Genomic DNA, 16,263 nt, shown 5'->3' with positions numbered 1-16,263 from the left:
GTGGAATGGAAGCACACACCGTATGCCTTCAGCCAGAAACACTTCCTCCAGACATTGTTCTTGCTTTCACCATACCATTTCCCACAACTGTTTCTTAGGTATCAGAAATGCTCCATGGGATATACTCCATTTAAAAAGAGACAATTTCTTCTACTTTCTCAAAAGCAAAAACCTAACCCTGGTTCTGGGAGAGCATCTGTCAAAATTTTGCTTTTCTGTATTAATTTAGGAAAGAAAGAAAGAAAGAAAGAAAGAAAGAAAGAAAGGAAGGAAGGAAGAAAGGAAGGAAATGTATACTAGTCGTTACCAATTTTATACATATTTACCAATCTTTATAAGTTGTAGGACTGTGCTTTTTATTCAGTTAAACTGAGTGACAAAGAAAGAAATGGCGCTTTCCACTAATAAATTACATATTGAAATATACATGACTGTGATGTCCCCGGGTTACTTGCAGTGGTAACTTACACGCCCCGAATTTAACTGTACCAGACAGTTCTATCTGTCCCATCGCTGGCCAAACACTGCTGCTCTGTTACTATTCATTATGTATTATACGAGGCCTAAACACAGCCCAGTATGACGATGGAAAATATTCCGATCCTCATGACAGCAGTGATGCATTCAAGATCTCTTGCAATACACCCCGGACCTGGAGCACTAAAAGACATTTTCTGATACAGCTAAAAGATGTTGGCTGCAAGCTTACTCAAGAACATTCGGCCCTGTCTCTGCTGGTATTCAGAAAACCCTGGTTAAAAAAAAAAAAAAAAAAAAAAACCACGCACTATCCAAATCTTGCAAAAGCAAACTTGCCAAGAGCCTTCTGCAACGATCAATAATAACCTTGGGTACACTGACACCTAAATTCACGGTCCTGGAGACCAATGCAGCAAAAAATCCAGAACCATAGGCTGGAGCCCCAAGAAAACTACCGCGCTTCCCTCTCCACCGCCCTCTGCCGCAGGGAGAGAAGCGGAGGCAGGAGAGTGAACGAGGCTTACCAGCTCTGAAGATGCGCCGTGACCTCTGGCTACGCGGCGAGATCAGGGCCGGGAAGGCGCTAGTGCGGCCGCGGCCCGTGCGGACTCTGTCCCTGGTGCATTCCTTGCATTCCAGCACAATCTGTCGCCAGCCTACAAGCTGGCAGCGCGCGTCGCCCGTTGGACGCACACACCTGCCTATCGCGGCGCCCGGAGCAACCGCGGCGCCTCCGCTGCCCGCGCTCGCCGGGTGTCGCACTCAGTCACTATGCCGCCAAAACCCGGTCCCGCCGCTCGCCCTCTCGTTTCCCAAGGAGTAAGAGGGGACAGGGACCCACGACCCTCCGTTGGGTGCAGCTGCTCGCTCTAACTCCTGGCAGCGCGAGGAGGCAGTGCGGCGCGGGAGGGCAGCCTGGAGCCTTAAGGCTGGGGCGCCCGCTAGGGAGGAGCGTGCGGTTTGCAGCTGCAAGCTGGGAGCCCTGGACCCTCCGGGCGGTCGTCACGGGCACCAGCGCTGCTCTGGGGGCCCGGGCGACACGCCGGGCGAGCGTGGGAGGCACGGCTGGCGGTTGCTTCGGTGGAGCGAGGGACGGACACACAGACGGCCGGTCCCGGGCACGACGGCGCGCGGGAGCCTCGGGGCTCAAGTTCGAGAAGCGGTGGCGCGGTGCGGGAGGAAAAGCGGCCGCGCCGAGCTGTGCGGGGCAAAGTTGTGCGCCGCCGGGGGGAGGGGAGAGGCGGGCGGGATGGCGGAGCACGCGGCGGGGACCGAGAGATCCGAGCCAGGGAGCCGCGGGGGGCGCCTGGCCGCCGCCAGGTCCCGGCTCGACGCGCTCTGGGCAGCTAGCACCCCAGAGCCCCGAGCCCTCCCGCCAGCCCCGCGCACTTACTTTCCAGCTCAGGCGGAGGCCGTCGTCGCTCCAGGGACCAGGGACATCCACGCCGAAGGGTCGCCGCTGCGGCACCGGAGCAAACTGGCCGAAGTGCGGCAGCCTCGCCGCTGCCCTCCCCTCCCTCCCCTCCCGCCCCCTCCCCCGAAGAGGCTCTCCCACCACCCCGGTGGCGGCGGCAGCTCGCCTCTACCCCGTGCCCATAGTGCCGCCGCCGCGGCCGGCGTCCACGCGCACTCAGCCCCGGAGCCCTCTAGACTGCTCAGAGGCCGCCGCCCCGCCGCCAGCCCGCCCGCCCGCCCGGCCAGTCCCGGCACCCGGGAACGTCAGCACGCTGCCGTCCCCAGACAGGCTCCGCGCCCGCCCCATTGGGCGGAAGGAGAGGGCCGGCCCTCCCCATTGGCCCGGCCCTCATATTGAACGAGCCAATGGGAGCTGCGGTTTCAGGTCGCCATGGAGACCGATGCTGTTAAGAGCTAGAGGGCCAGGAGAAGGTGGGGAGTGAAGATGAAGGTGTCTGTAGCCTCCGGCGCGGGAGGGGGTGGGGGGAAGGAGTATTAGGGGATTCCCGGGAGAGGGCTCTGAAATCGGGCGGGTCTTGCTTTTGAGTATTGCCAAGACTCTGCATGGTAGGGCTTGTCCCCAGCGTCAAAGGCAGAAACAACTGAGCCCCCGGACTTCTACTTTACATTGAAAGCTCAGGAGTGGGCGTTTCATTTTTCCTGCATCTGGGGAGCATGCGAGGCTATATGCATTTTGACCTTTGAGATCTGTGCAGCCCGGTGAGTTTCCACTCCATTCCTTAAATCTCTGCTTCTTCCTGACGTCACAGGGTCACTTGAATTCTTTCTCCAACCACTCCCCCTTCCCTGAGTCTACATTTCCTCTGATTTTTGGTTCTTCCAGCCTATAACCCCTCCCAACGAAAACAGGATTTCTTGCACGTGGTATTTTGGTAAGGAAACTGAGTGGGGTTGTACTAAAGGACCAGCCCGCAACAGAATGAGTTCTCTGCTTCCCAAAACAGCAAGTCTGATCTCTCCTCCGCCCCTCCCTCTTGGACTATGTGCTTTCTGTGCTGAGCTTGGCAGGTGCATGCTCTTCCCAGTTTGTCTGAGGCTGGAGAAGTGCCAGAATTCATCCCAATGATTTCTCAAAAAGAAAAAAATAGATTACAAATGATGGATTTTTGCTTTCTGGCAGTTTTCCAGATTAATACTAAAATCGGTAAGGAAATGATGAATTGGGACAGGGGAGCATTCGCACCCAAATCTTGACCTTTAATAATGAGTGCTCTACTTTCATTTTAAATCATTTTGTGCTAGTTTGCTCGTGCTAATTATTTTTGATGAGTGATGTTCATAATTAGATGGTAGCTATTAATCTGGAACTTTTACACATGATATTGCTTCATAACATATTTTAAAAATAGTACCACTCTAGCATATAGCCACCGATGTATTCATGTTTCTTCTTTTGGTGGCTTTGTTATTTTCATAATATCCTCTTTAGTAAAAAGAAAAAAATATTATACTATCTCCCTTCACAATAAGGGATATTAATTTTCCTTGTTATATTTTGTGGGGAAAGCTGATAGGAATTTTACATTACAAATATTTTGTTGTGAGAAGCAGATTATTGTGTATGCAAGCTCTATATATCTAATTTACATTCTGAATTTTAATTGGGTGGCATGTTTTGGCTTTTATGCTATAAAATATAGCCTAAGAAATGTTAATATGGCAACTTGCTTGGAAAATGAATCTCCTTGGTACTTATTGTAAACTTGATTTTAATTGACAGTTCCGTGCAGGATTGGACTGTAGAACAAAATGCATGAGCATGTGGATGTACCACTTAAATATTTTAGAAGCAAACATTAAGGTTGGAGGAAAAGATATCTCATGGCTTGTCATTAGGAAAATTGCCTGCTTTTGAGTTTTTCTTGTGTTTGTTGTTGTTTTCTTGCTATTGTGTGTTTGTTCATCGAATGGAAAAAGTTAAAATGAAAAGATAAGTAAGATATTTTAAATGTATAGTCAAGATACCAATAATTTGTTTGTTCTTAATTTAAGTAATACTAAATGAATGTAATATTTGCCTACTCAAAGGAGAAAATGGGTCTCTTTTTTTCGTCCTTCATAGAAGGAAGGGGGAAAAAAAACAATTTTGGTTTTACTCTAAAAATTATTTTCTTTTGTATCTTTCTCAAAACGCATATCTGTCAAATAATTTTCTATTGTTTTTATATGTGCAACCTACATGTCATTTCCATTGTCAGTGAATAAAATGTTGCTGAAACCCATCAAGAATAATGGATGTCCCCTAACTCATTTGTCATTCAGTATTACTTTTTACATTTAGTGGAGAAATGTTTTTCTTAACTTCTCCTAGAGAGCCCCTCCCACATCTGCCTCGTTTCTGATGTCAAGTCTGTCTTCCTGAGGATCCCTCCACTTTGCAGGAGATCTTAAGATTCTGGGAATCTGATGAGAGGCCCTGGGTCCTGGCCCTCTTATCTGCTCAACTCCCACTGTGCAACCAAGCGCACAACAGTACTCTCACCAACAGGACTTTTCTCTGTTGCTTATACTTTCTCAGGGTGCCTTTTATATGCTCTCCCCCCCCCCCCCCGAGCTTCTCCCGTAGGCTCCCAAATATCTGGTTTTTTCTGCTTAGCCTCCCTCTTTATATGCTGGCCTTTCCTTTCCCAGAAGCAGTGTACAGGAAGAACTCTGCTTTTTCATACCTGTTGCTTTGACCCTGAGTACAACTGAAATTGTTCCAAAGGTCACACCCTCTGCCCACAGAATCTCAGCTGGCTTTGCCAACTGAGTTCTCTCACCTAACAGTGTCCTTTGGACCAGGAGTAGGTTACATGCCTATAATTGCAGCACTTGGGAGGCAGAGGCTCTAGCTCAGAAGTTCATCCTTCACTTTTTTACACATAGTAAGTTTCAGGACAGCCTTGGCTTCATGAAACCCTCACTCAAACAAACAAATGAAAACCAAGTTTTTAACTTGGCAGTATTTGGAATTACTTGGGAAGGTAGGGTTTTTTTAAAAATATATATATATATATATAAACAGAAGAGACTATTTAAATACGAATAAATGTATCCACTATAAGACATTCACAGAGACTTATCACATTTAAAATGAGAAATATTAGTCAAACAAACTTACCAGTGTTATAGCATCAGTAAGCAAGAAATCATGGCTACCTCTGACATGCTGATTGTAGAACTTAATTATTTTTCGACATTTTACTATTTAATCATTTTCTTAAGTAATTATTTAATTAATAAACAATTTATTTTATTAATAGTATTTCATATCAATTTTATATATAACTAACATGTATACAATACATAAAATATGTAAATATATTATCTATTAAAATATTTGACAAAATTAATTTAATAATTTAATTATTAAATTTAAATGTATTTTCATTATGTTCTTTTCCTCCTTCAAGTTATCCCAGATTTTCTTTCCCTCCATACTCACCCAACTTTAATTTCTTTCTCAAACATAAACAAAAACAAAATGCAGAACTCTCCCAAACCAAGAAGATGAACTCCCCTCCCCACCAAAAAAACACAGCACCAAAACTCTAACCGAATAAAAGCATTCATAAAAAAGAAAGAGAGAAAGAAAAGAAAAGAAAAAAGAAAAAAACTACTGTGGAGTTCATCATATACTAGTCAACTACTCCTGAACACGAGAGCTTCCTTGGCAGAACTGACACTCTAATGGAGTATTACTCCATTAGAGAAAACTGATTTTCCCTCTCCCAGCAGGTACAACTGACAGTTAGGTTGTTAACCTTTATTCTATTGGCTAGGTTTTCATTCGTTCATTCATTTTTTTAGTATAACAAACTTAAATATAACAAGATGAAAACTATCACATTGAAGTTGGACAAGGCAAACCAACAAATGAAAAGAGCCCTAGAGAAGGCACAGGAACCAGAGGCCCACTTGTTTGTACGCTCAGGAATCCCATAAAAACATAGTTGTCCTAGTTGGAAGTCAGCCTCCTGTAAGGACGTGGTAAGAGCTACCTTGAAAGTAGGGCTGTACTATCTCCGGGGCTGGGCCCTACACTAAATGAAGCGGGTGGCGGTGACAAGCTCTCCTCCTTGACTGGACGTCCTATCTGCTCTCTGGGGCACCTGCTTCTGTCACTTCCCATATTTGAACTATAACCTGAAACCATGAGTCAGGACAACCCCCTTTCCCCTCAGTTGCTCTTGTAGGGTATTTTATAACAGCAATAGGAAAGAAGCGGAGACACCCCCAATCCCACGCTCTCCTAGAGGAGACAAACCTTTGCCAGCCAACCAGAGGAGCCACTGAAGTGCAAATGGCCTATTTGAGCAGAGAGTATGTGCACTCTCTTTCTAGATCTGGCTGCTGGGTAGCTGTGGTGGGAGGAGGGGCATCTGCTTAAGCTGATGGCTGACAGCTGACAAGGTTTAAAAAGAATGAAGACTTTGGGCAACTTGACTTCAGGATCAGAAGAAAACAGCAGAACTCCAAGGAACTTTACTGTACCATTGGTGAAAAGAAGTTGACCCAAACCTTTCAAGGACTAATAAGACTGCAAGAACTTTTACAGTGTTCACCATTTTCCTATTAGCTCATGACAGTCAGTGAAAAAAAAAAAATCCTTTTTGAAATGTACCATAGAAAGGAAGCAATAGAGAATACTGCTCTTTGATACCTCTACAGCAGGTAGTGACAGCAAAACTTCTGAGAATACACACCAGTGCCTGCAGCTTTTGTGATTGAAGAGGGAGGTTTAAACAAGCACCAGGTGGGGAATAAGGTAATGGCAGCAGAGGCTGAACCTGGGGACCATGGCCAGGACTCAAAAGTAGTTCAGCTCCATTGTGTAGATACAGAACATTTTCATTATCCATTCTTCAGCTGAGAGATAGCTAGGCTGTTTCCAGTTTCTGGCTATTATGAATAAAGCTGCTATGGACATAGTTGGGCAAGCATCTTTGTGGGATGGTGGAGCATTTTGGGGGCCAGTGATGTTCTGTTCAGGAACTTGCCTCCTGTGCAGGGTTATTTCCTACTTTCTCTTCCATGAGGTTGAGTTGAGGTTCTTGATCCACTTGGACTTGACTTTTGTGCGGGGTAATAAATATGGATCTATTTTCATTCTTTATGTAGGCATCCAGTTAGCACCATTTGTTGAACATGCTTTCTTTCTTTTTTTTTTTTTTTCCATTGTACGATATGGCTTCTTTATCATTAAAAAAGTGTCCATAGGCATGTGGGTTTCTTTCTGGGTCTTTGATGCAATTCCATTGATCAACCTGTGTTTCTGTACCAATACCATGCAGCTATTAAAAACAAAAACACCATGAATTTTGCAGGGGCATGGATGGAATTTGAGAATATCATCCTGAGTGAGGTAACCCAGTCCCAAAAGGATATGCATGACAGGAGCCTTGCATGCCTATCCTCTGAGAGGCTCCACCCAGCAGCTGACTCAGACAGAAGCAGACACCCACAACCAAACAGTGGAAGGAGCTTGGGGACTCTTATGGAAGAAAAAGAGGAAGAAGGATTTTAGGCCCTGAGGGGATAGGAACTCCACAGGAAGACCAAGAGAGTCAACTAACTTGGAATCTTGGGGCTCTCAGAGTCTGAACACACATGGATTGGGTGTAGGCCTCCCACATATATGTAGCAGATGTGTAGCTTGGTCTTCATGTGGGTCCCAAAAGCTGTTGCCTGTAAGTGGGATATGTTCTTCTAGCTGGGTTGTCTTGTCTGGCCTCAGTGGGAGAGAAAGAGAGACTTGAAGTGCCAAGGTGGGGGGATACCCAGGGGAAGCCCCCACTCACTCAGAGGAGAAGGGGGAGAGATTGGGGAAGGATTATGGTAGGAGGTGATGGGGGAGGGCAGTGAACAGGATGTAAAGTGAATAAGTAAAAAATTAAATTAAATTAAAAATAAAATAGTTCCACTCAGGTGGTGGCAAGATCACTGTCCCACCTTTAGCCACATTATCTGAATATGTAAATCCTTCATCACCTTAAAGACCCTACTGGGATTCCTAGCCCTGCCCCCACCCTCCACCAATCTCAGGCTGACTTCAGCTTTGGTGTGTTATTGTGGCACTTGGCATTTTACCCCCTGGTGTAGTTGTTCCTGTGTGAACATTCTCCTCAAAAGGGTGTGTTCTCTGGCACATCCATGGCTGTCCCTTTGAGCGCTTGGCACCTCTGAAGTGATCATTAATCACTGCAGGCCTGACTTCCAACTATGACAAATAGGAATCAGTAACGTCGGGAGGTAATTAGAAAAAGATGAAACTAAATATTCAATGTGGAAAATGAGAATCTAGGCAGCGTAGAGTTTTTTTTTTTTTTTTTTTTTTTTTTTTTTCCTCTGTAGCCTTCAAAGACAGCAAGGCCTTGGAAACAAGAAAACATGAGTGGAAACATGCCTGAAAAGAAGTGGATTCGCGTGGTGCTTTGTTCACAGCTCAGACTGTGGAACTCTGTTTATTAGGGAAAGCGATTGAAACTCAGCTGTGCCGACATAAGGGTCACTTGATTTTTGTCTTCCCGTGAAGCTCTAAAGTTGTACTGTACTGCCTTTCGAAGCTAGATAAGTTCCTTAGAATTTAAAAATGTCACAAAATCAGAACGCCATCAAACATTTGGTATGTGTCACAGGCATCTGTTATGTGTGATAAATCATGCCTCCTAGGCCTCTCCCCACAGCCTTTGAAGGAGACAACCCTGCATGACTCATGATCCTTTGTCTCCCTCAGAGCAACAACCTTATGGGGGCCTAATCTAGTGCTACCAAGCCCCTGGTTATTTACCTGTGACTGTAATAATTGCCCATATCTTCTGGCAATGCAGAACTTAAGAGAGCAAGCAAGCTGCCTCGGCCCTGATGATGCTTCAGCTGCTATTGTTTGTTACCTCAAAATACTACTTAGGGTCTGGAGAGCTAGCTCAGTGGTTAAGTACTCTTTCAGAAGACCTGAGTACAGTTCCCAGCACCCATCTTTAGCAGCTAATGACAATTAGTAAATCCCACTCCAAGAGACCAGACATCTCTGGTTCCTGCAGGCACAGGAACTCACAAGCACATTCCAGCCCTGCCTCCTGACACACACACAGAATTTAAAAATTATATATATATATGTGTGTGTGTGTGTGTGTGTATAATTTTTTATAGAACCCACTAGAACACGAGCCTTTGCTCTAACTATGGTTCTGTGAGAACTGGCGAGGAGACACAGCTCAACTTAGCCACTAGCAGTTTAGGGTCCTTCTTGCCCCCTTAGAGGTCTTCATGTAATCCCCTGAACAAAAATAAGCAAGCCAGACTTCTGAGATGCCCGGTGGGTAGGGTGCCTGCTGCCAAGTCTGATGGTCTGGGTCCAGTCCCAAGAACTCATGGTGGGAAGAGAAAACCAATTCCTGGAAGATGTCCTCTGACCTGTACACTTGTGCCATGCCACACACGATGATAATAAATAGGATATATATTTTTAAATACTCATAGAAAAAAGTGGGAAGCAGGATGCCGTGTCTAGCGAAAGTGTCCTTCAAAACTGACCGTCACAGCCATAGATGGACCTATGCTGAGAGTGCGCCAATACAGCCCACAGAGCTACCAGCTCTCAGTAACACTCACAAGGCCAGTAACACAGACAAGGCCAGGGAAACGCTCAGCAACCTCCCTTTGGGACACAGAATGCTATAGTTTGGATCTGGGTCATTTTCCCAAAGGCCCCTCTGTTAAGGCCTGTTCCCCAGTGTGCCACTGGTGCCTTTGAAGGGGGGGTATAGAGTTGTAGGATTCCAGTCTTCCAACTCTCTTAGCTTCCTGGCCTCCTCCTGCTTCCCTACTATGGCATCAGCACAGCCTCCCCCCACCCACCCACCCCCCCCCCCGGGCAGTGAGGCCATACCACTGTGGACTGAAAACATGGGCCAGAAGAAATGAGTCCTCTTTAGAAGCTGATGATGTTAAATATTCATTGTTGCAAGGGAAAACTGATTAACATATAGCTCTTTCCTCCGTGCCGTCCTGGGATATCAAATGATCATTCATCATGAAGAGATTACAGATGACTACTATGAATCTGCTGTTACAAAGGGCTCTTTCAAGTTTTTTCCAAAGTCAATAATCAGAAAATAAGATCCTATGTGTATGTATGTATATTATTTGTTTCTTTTGTTTTGTTTTTTTCAAGACAGCGTTTCTCTGTAGCTCTGGCTGTCCTGGAACTCATTCTGTAGACCAGGCTGGCCTCGAACTCAGAAATCCACCTGCCTCTGCCTCCTGAGTGCAGGGATTATCATCTTTTTAACTCCAGAGCTCTCTCTGTTTCACATTTATCAGTGAGGGGAGGAATCAGCCCACACAAGAGCTCTCTCCGAGCAGCCCTCTAGCATGAGACCTGGCTCTTAGTCTCTCCCTGGGCCACCATTTCCTCTGTAGACCTGCTCTCCTGACTCCACCCCTATGGAGTTCTCTGGCAACTTGTTAAAGCTTTGCACCCCTGTGAGGTTGGACTAGGAGACAAGTGACCAGCACTTGCTAGTTAGTCAATGCGGTACCATGAACTATAAGTCCAAAATAGCTCTGTTTTTATAGTTTGATAATTGTTCTAAATAAAAGGAGTGATGGATAGATGCAGAAAAAGTCATCAATAAGAAAAAAATAGCAATTTATAATTAAATGCTCATTAAATTAGCAGTAAAATAATATCCCTCCATATCATAAGGAACATGTGTGAAGCCTAGAGTCAAGTCTGTGTTTATCATGGAAAGACTGACTTAATTCCACCAAGGCTGAGAATAGACTCTATGGCCATAGCACTGTGTGTGCACCTCATCTTGAAAGCAAAGGAAAAAAGAAAAAGAGTTAGTAACTGAATCTGAGAGCTGAATGAGGTCATCCACGCACATCCCTACTGTTCTGCACTATGCTGACCATCCTAGCCAGTGTAATAAGGAGGAAATAACAAAATCTAATGGTATATGGATCAGAAAGGAAAAGAAACTAGAGCTACCTACATTTGTTCCCAGATGCCATGATCCTGCCCATAGAAGACTGTAAAGAATATCCGTGTAGGCACCAAACTAACTGAGGAACTCTGTGCAGCCACAAAATATATAAGTGGTTTATATCAAACCAGTTCCATTTCCTATGGCTGGGTCTAGCCATCTGAAAATCAACAATAACAACAAAATCCATTCACAACATTAGTATTCACAGCAATAGAAACCACAATATTTATGCATTCATTTTAAAAGTAAAGCATAACGATTTTGATCTATAGACTCAATGTGATCCCTGTCAAAATTCCAGCAAGCATTGTTGTAGCAATTGATCATCTTGAAGTGGAAATGCAAGGAAACAAGACTACCAAAACCAATTTTTTATAGAAAGAACAAAGAGTAATTACAATACTTAATTGTTAAAACTTACTATAAAGCCGCAACAACAAACACAATATTGGCATGATAGCCCCGTGGATCAATGAGAAAGCAGCTTCAAAAATTAGCCCTTATGTTGTGGTCAGTCCCTTTCAACAAAGATTCCAAGGCAGGCTCCATGGGGAGAGTCTTTTCCAGAGATGCTGCTGGGATGATGACATTGAATAATCCATATGCACAGCGATGGACCCAAGCTCTTCACTCACACCACACAGGAAAAATGTCTATGCAATATCCATCACAGACCTACATATGCGAGATGAAAATTAGAAGACTTTTGACAGGATAGGAAAAAAAAATCTTTGTGTCCTTGCTCTTGGCAAAGGTTTTCTAGTTACATCTCCAGAAGCATGAACTATAAAAGAAGAAATTAATAAATTAGATTTTTATCAAAATGGCATCACTTTCCCTACAGAAGAGGGCAACAAACTAGTAGGAAAATGAAAATGCAAATACGGGGGTGTAGGTTGGGCAGACCAAAATTAAGCCAAGGAACTCAGTAGAAACTGGGGCCAATGGGCCAGAGAGATGGGGCCGTGGTTAAGAGCACTCGCTGCTCTTGTAGAGCAGTCATTCCTCCCCAGCACTCGGATCAGGTGTCTCACCATGGTCTTGAACTGCCTTGACTTCCAGTTCCAGACATGACACATCTGGCTCTGAGGGCACAGGTGGTAGGACACAATGCAGGGACAAACACACACTCACATGTAATTAAAAACAAAATACATTTCACCTGGAGAATATTTTAATAAGCACATCGTTAGTGTGGTACTCAAGTGACCAGTAAGCACATGAAGATATTCTCCACATCAATCATTAGAGAAATCATCACTGAAACCATGATAGGGAAAAAAAACAAAACAAAACAAAACAAAACACATGATAGGGTTTCAGAGAATGGTTGTAAACTTCCAACTGGAAAGGAAAATGGTATAACTATTCTGAAGAAAATGATGCGATGATTTCTTAAAAACATAAATGTAAGCTTATCATATGACCTTTCAGTTTTACTGCAGGAAAATGCATGTTATATAGACTTGCACATGAAAAGTAATAGAATTTACTATAGTGAAAACCTGGAAATAACCCAAGTATCCCTCAACTGCTTTTGACCCTGAGTAGAATACTATTCTGCTATAAAAAGTATGAGCTATAGGCACATGCTGGATGGATAATCCTCTACAACATGTCAAGAGAAAACAAAGCCAGGTACAAAGGGCACATGCAGTATGATGTCATTTATATAAAATATCCGCAAAGTTTAAAATACATCACCAGTGATTACCCTTGGCCTGCATAGGAAGGACTTAGCAGGAGTTATGAACGATGGTTTTCTAGGGATAGAAACATCCTCAAACTGGAGGGTAGTGATGCCAGAACAATATATTTTTATTAAAAATAACTATATCGCTATAATGCATGCATTTTGTTGAATAAAATTATGCCTCAATAAAGCCTTAATAAATAAAACCTTTTTAATAACGGCAAACACATCTTTAAACCTCTGGTATATGAACACAGTAAATCTGGAAGTAATTTTGTCTTGATTGAAAAGCCTTCAAATATGCTTCATGGATTTAGGTCTCATTTATTAAGCATTAAAAAAAAATACCAAAGAAAACTGGTTCACATCAGGAAATCCAGGAATTTATTAAAGAAAAATATTAAACTAAAGCCATTGTATAATTGGTGAATATAATTGACATTTGAGTGTCTTAATTGGAAGTATGAAGCCAGGCCATGTCTGTTTCTGTTTTAGCTGTTTATACTCATTAAAGCAAGCATGGGAAGAGAGGCTGACCCTGGCTTAGAACCCTCCTATTACCTGGTACCCTACCAAGATTTACAAGACAGGGAACAGTATTTATCACATAAGTCTCCTTAAAATGTATGTGAATTGTCAACATTATTACACTTATCATTAATATGTACCTTCGTATGTGTATATTTTTTATATTTGCATTTTATAATTTACATTACATCAGAATGACATTAGATTTAAAGCAAGTACTTTGGAAACTATGTTGTTTGTTTAATAATGGGCTCCTGTAGTGGGGTATGTTTGGTGTTCTAGCTTGCTTTTGTTGCTGTGATTAAAAACCCCCGACCAAAATCAACTTTGTGAGGAAAGAGTTTGGTCTTTAAAGTTACAGTCTGTTATCCAGGGAGGCCGAGGCAAGAATTCAAGGTAGGTGCTGGAAGCAGAAACCATGGAGAGCTGCTTGCTGGCTTGCTCATTCTAGCGTGCTCAGCTACCCTCTTCAAAGTCCAGACCCACCTGCCTAGGGATGGCACCGCCCACCGTCTTCTAGGCCCTCCTACATTCCCTCCCAAATAAAGAAAATGCCTTGTGGACGTGGGCACCAGTCAGTCTGATCTAGGCATTACTTCATTTTAGTTCCCTCTCCCTAGGCGTCTATGAGTTGTTTTGAGTTGACAGCTAAAGTTAATTAACTAGGACATCTAGACACCTCAACTTTTCTGGAATACCTGTAGATAAACTTTTATTTTCTGATTTTGTTTTGTTTTGTTTTTCCTGGTTTTTCCCTTTTGCGGGTCCCAGGAACTTGAAATAAGTCTCTGGGAAACTCTATTCTGATCTGACTCTTTGCTTTCTGTTTGTCACGATTAACACTTACGTCGCCTGCCCTCACCCTCACCCCCAGTTCCGTCCCAAGTACATCTCTAATACACCCGTCAGGACCATTACTGTGTGTTCCCACCTGAGGACAGTCAGGTGTCTGCAGTGCTGCTGCTGCTGCTGCTGGAGGCAGGGGTCGTCTTTGGACACATCCTCATGTTGTGGTTGTGAAAGAGAAACAAAAAAAAAAAAAACACACACACAATAAAGAAAGCCAGAACATTTCAGTGCAGAAGAGAGATGGGAAAACGGGAAACATTGACCCTACACAAAATTAGCGCATTTATGGCCAAATAGGAATTCTGATGTTAGGAATTCTCCCAGTAGCCCTTGGGTTTCCTCTTCCTGTAAGTGGCCTGAGGTGACCTCTGAAAATGGTTGGCTACTCTCTTGATCCAGAAAACCCTACAAAAGCATGCAGATCAAGAGGTTCAAATCTCCGTTCACTTAAGAACACTGCCGAGGCCATCAAGGGTATACACATCCGGAAAGCCATCAAGTGTCTGTAAGATGGCACTTTGAAGAAGCCAAGGGTGCGGTTCCGGAGGTATAATGGTGGCGTTTGTAAGTGTGTCCAGGCCAAAAGGTAGGGCTGAACACGGGGTCAGGGGCCAAAAATAGAATGCTGAATTTTTGCTGCTCGGCACTCAAAAATGCAGAGAATAAGACTGAACGTACAGGTTTATAGTCATTAAACATGTCCAGTGAAGAAAGCGCCTAAGATACGCGAGTCCCTTACAGAGCTCATGGTCGAACTAACCCGTACAGGAGCTCCCCTGCCACATGGAGTTGACCCTCATTGAAAAGGAAAAAATTGTCCCAAAGCGAGAAGAGGGAGTTGCACAGAAGAAAAAGATATTTCAGAAGAAACTGAAGAAACAAAAATGGCACGGGAATAAATTCAGCATAAAATAAATGTAGGTTGTCCCCTTCCCCCACCCCCACCTCACCCCCCACCACACCCCCCACCCAACCACACCCCTCTGCACACTGATTTTAAAATCCTGCTTTTGCGGAGCTGGAGAGATGGCTCAGTGGTTAAGAGCACTGACTGGGCCATTGGAGAGTCAGCCTCCAGGGAGGGCTCTGAACCTGTGACTCAGGCAAGATCTTGTATCCCAGGTCTCTCAGAGACCAGTCCTTGCAGGAGAGCATGTGGTCGGCAGAAGCAACAGAGCTTCTTGGACAGGGTCCCTTCAGGCCTTCTTCTTTAGCCAGGAGGCAGAGCTGAGCTCCAAGGCCTCTATGCACCTTCCCTGCCAGAGGAGAACTTGCCTGCAGAGAGTGCTCTGACCACTGGGACTCAGAAGAGAGTTAGACTCCCAGGACTGTTGACAGAGGCTAACAGAATCACTGGAGGAACAAGCTCCAGCCAGAGACAGCTAGAACATCTAACACCAGAGATTTCCAGATGGTGAAAGGCAAACATAAGAATCTTACTAACAGAAACCAAGTCCACTGGTATCATCGGAACTCAGTACTCCCACCACAGTGAGTCCTGATACTCCAACATACCCGAAAAGTAAGATTCAGATTTAAAATCACCATGATATGTCTCATGATGCTGGTAGAGGATTTTAAGAAGGGCATTAATAACTCACTTAAAGAAATAAAGGAGAACACCACAAACAGGTAGAAGTACTTAAAGAGTAAGCACAAAAATCCCTTAAAGAATTACAGGAAAACACAAACAGGTGATAGAATTGAACAAAAGCATCCAAGATCTAAAAATGGAAGTAGAAACAATAAAAGAAAACCCAAAGGGAGACAACCCTGGAGATAGAAATCCTAGGAAAGAAATCAGGAACCATAGATGTGAGCATAAGCAACAGAATACAAGAAATGGAAGAGAGAATCTCAGGTGCAGAAGATTCCATAGAAAACATGAACACAACAAAGAAAATGCAAAATGCAAAAAGATCCTAACTCAAAACATCCAGGAAATCCAGGACACAATGAGAAAACCAAACCTAAGGATAATAGGTATAGATGAGAATGAAGATTTTCAACTTAAAGGGCCAGTAAATATCTTCAACAAAATTATAGAAGAAAACTTCCCAAACCTAAAGAAAGAGATGCCCATGAACATATAAGAAGCCTACAGAACTCCAAATAGACTGGACCAGAAAAGAAATTCCTCCTGACACATATAATCAGAACAACAAATGCACTAAATAAAGAGAATTAAGAGCAGTAAGGGAAAAAGGCCAAGTAATATATAAAGGCAGGCCTATTAGAATTACTCCAGACTTCTCACCA

General features: G+C 43.9%; 2 protein-coding genes across 32 annotated transcripts in view; one reads left to right on the top strand and one right to left on the bottom strand.

Moving 5' to 3' along the window:
- Pkp4 (plakophilin 4) overlaps positions 1 to 2,152 on the bottom strand; it is a 194,356-nt gene extending 192,204 nt beyond the window's left edge. For 11 of the 26 annotated variants that reach the window (NM_001362993.1, NM_001362995.1, NM_001362998.1 and 8 more), the window contains exon 1: positions 1,874 to 2,152. The gene's annotated coding sequence lies outside the window, so the exon portion shown is untranslated. Of the gene's footprint in view, positions 1 to 1,004; positions 1,695 to 1,873 lie in introns of those variants that run through there. The other 15 variants (XM_006499172.3, XM_030250161.1, XM_006499175.4 and 12 more) reach the window with 8 other exon arrangements.
- Positions 2,153 to 2,173: 21 nt separating this feature from the next.
- Positions 2,174 to 16,263, top strand: part of Ccdc148 (coiled-coil domain containing 148) — a 339,132-nt gene continuing 325,042 nt past the window's right edge. For 4 of the 6 annotated variants that reach the window (NM_001362393.1, NM_001001178.2, NM_001362394.1 and 1 more), the window contains exon 1: positions 2,319 to 2,655. The gene's annotated coding sequence lies outside the window, so the exon portion shown is untranslated. Of the gene's footprint in view, positions 2,656 to 16,263 lie in introns of all 6 variants that reach the window. The other 2 variants (XM_030250138.1, XM_017317510.2) reach the window with 1 other exon arrangement.

Source organism: Mus musculus, chromosome 2 (genome assembly GCF_000001635.26).
Source record: "Mus musculus strain C57BL/6J chromosome 2, GRCm38.p6 C57BL/6J".
NCBI classification, from domain to species: Eukaryota; Metazoa; Chordata; class Mammalia; order Rodentia; family Muridae; genus Mus; species Mus musculus.
The sequence above is the reverse complement of the archived record's forward strand: the minus strand, read 5'-3'. Positions and strand labels throughout refer to the sequence as shown.